Source organism: Myotis davidii, unplaced genomic scaffold (genome assembly GCF_000327345.1).
Source record: "Myotis davidii unplaced genomic scaffold, ASM32734v1 scaffold135, whole genome shotgun sequence".
Lineage (NCBI taxonomy): Eukaryota > Metazoa > Chordata > Mammalia > Chiroptera > Vespertilionidae > Myotis > Myotis davidii.
In genome coordinates this window covers 7033045-7035752 of record NW_006289813.1, presented here as the reverse complement: position 1 = coordinate 7035752, position 2708 = coordinate 7033045, and the positions used below count along the sequence as shown (strand labels likewise).

The following is a 2708-nucleotide window of genomic DNA, read 5'->3' as shown; positions in this document are numbered from 1 at the left end:
AGCATAATAAGGAATATATTAGTTTATAGTGACACTAAGTGCCTATCTTCGAGCAACACACTATAATTTACACAGGAATATACTTAATAAAACCATCACGGCCAATAGATAGTATTACTATTCCCCCAAAAATTGGGTAACAAGGAAATTGAGACATATATGAAGTATCTTGTTCAAAATCGCACAACTAATAGATGGAAAGTCAGAATTTCAATTTAAGTAAACTTGCTGCTGCTTAGATGCTTTCCATATAAGTCACCCAGTATTTGGAGTATTGTGTCAATTTACTTCCCTACTCTTTAAATGGGCCATGAAAATCCAAAAACAACCAGGATCAACCTGGTAAACACAACATGTAAAGGTGAAATAACTTAGGGTGTTTGGTTAAGAAAAGTGAAAATTTTTCTAAAAAGCATGCTAACTTTGGAAATATTGATTAATGGGTACGCCACCAATAACAGAACAGGGCCCTGGGTCTCTGGGGTGAGTTACTCTAAGCCTCTTGCATGAACAGCTACATTACAGAAGAGAGGAGAGATCCAAGCTGGGATTTTCAAAGCAGATCCTAGGTCCCCAGTGACAGTTACAGAGAAGAAGACTTCTACCATATATTAGGAAGGACTTCAAAATCAATATGTCAAAAAATAGAATTGCTATGTCTGGTCCTCATCCAGGAGGTGTGCAGAGAACGTCAAGAACTGGTCATCATAGATGTTATTCTATGAATTCAAGTATGGGATGGAGGGTGAATCTGGTAGCCTTTAATATACAGTGACTGAGATGGGTTATCTGTTCATTCACCAGATCTGTTTTGCCTTATTCCTGGGAACAGATGAGATAGGTTTCCCAGCCTCCTTTGCAGTTAGATGTGGCCAAAGAACTAGTTCTAGCCAGAGAATACTGGTATGTGATGTGTATACTTCTGACCTGCCTCATCAATACACATGCCATCTTCCACGGTCTTTTCCTTGATTCAGCTGAGCCTACCATCTTGAAAATCACGTGTTACAAATAATGGAACCACAAGATGGTGAAATCCCATGTCCCCAAGACATGCTACCTCCCCTTGAGAAGCAGCAGCAATAAATAACCATTTACAGTGTCAATGCACTGAGATTTGGGGAGTATGTAGTAGAGCAACATGATTACCTTAACTAAAATAGATGCCTTTCAATATGATTTCTTTTTGTCAACTAGAGTGTAAATTATTTGAAACAAAAAAATAGCTCTTGTTCAATTTTGTGACCCGTAAGTACAAATGAAACATTTTAAACTTAGTAGGTATTGAATATATACATATCAAATGGTAGAGAAATCGGGTGTAAAACCCAACATTCTAAGGCAAAAAAACACCAGGGGAGTATTTAAATGGCTGGTCACCTAATTGAAAAGAAGCAGAAGATTTGAGTGTGGTGGTAGTAACAGCAGTAATATATATATATCAGAACAATTTGGAGTAGTTTTTTAAATTATGTATAGTGCTTATGAAAGCACAGATGAGATATTTGTCAAAAGATAGTATAAAAATCTTGGAACTCATTGAATCAATGTGAAAAATATGAGGTACTGTTTTCAACTCCCTCGCTGAATATGTTTATTCCATGAGGACTGTTGTTTTCCTCTTGAGGTACCGAGAATTAATATCATGATTTTTATTTTTTTTATTTCCATTGCTCTTTTGATGCCTCCCTGACCTGGCTGAGACCTGACATACCAAAATGAAATATCGGCAGAAATTGTGCTCTTGGAGTCTCTCCAAACAGCACCAGAAAAGGAAGTGCCAGAAATTTCAGAAGAAAGCCTGTTTTCATGAGATTTCCTGCCTTCATTACATCTCAACATGTCCAAATAGTTCAGATAACCTCCAGTTGAACTCTAGGTTGCTTCACTCAGATAGAAATCAAGCAGTTGAGTTGTACCATTGTTGAATGGGTACAATTTAGGAACTCTAATTCAAAAAAATAAAATTAAAAAGCATCTCAACCGATAGGGACCCTGGATACCAAAATTCTGGGCCTGACTGTATGAACTCTAGCCAGCTTCCCTGCTCTGGCACCTGATGCCTGGTTTCAAGCCATTCCTCTTCCTCAAAGTATTTCTCAGTGTTCATGCCTTTCATTCACCGCTTATTTCTGACAAAAATTTTCAACAATTTCTTCCTCTAAGAAAAGTCATCATTTCCCCACAATTTCTTGAAGCCTGAAAAATCCAATGTTTGTCTTACCTCTCTTATGAGCATTGTATCTAACTTAGAAATGCCTCTGAGTTAAAATCTCGGGAATAAGAATACTTCCCCAATCGGAGGTCTAGCTATTGGAGATTAAAATCCTGGGGTCAGGCATTTCTTTGGCCAGGACACGCCTTTTATTTCCTTTGTCACCTATTTTCATCTCTGACATTAATGCAAACCTGGGAATGGCCATGCTGTTGGTGTAGATTTTGTTCTCCCTAATTGTTACTTCTTTCCTAGGAATCTTATTTCTGTCTTGTTTAGCTTTCCACTCCTGACATACCCTTTGATTGTCTATAGAAAAACTATAAAAATCATTCAATCGGTTTGTCAACTAACATGCTCATTGTTTCTTTTTATTCTGCTTGCTTTTATCCTACTTAATATTCATGTTACCACTAGTGGAGGCAGCACACAGAACCTACTACTGCCTACAATTAACTGTGTTCAGCACAAAGCTCCTCTCCGCCTCCCCCCC

The 2708-nt window shown here is 37.8% G+C and overlaps 1 protein-coding gene across 3 annotated transcripts in view; it reads right to left on the bottom strand.

The window, feature by feature from the left end:
* The window catches only part of PDE4D (phosphodiesterase 4D), a 1003569-nt gene that overhangs the window by 661418 nt on the left and 339443 nt on the right, over positions 1 to 2708 (bottom strand). The gene's annotated exons all lie outside the window — the stretch shown is intronic.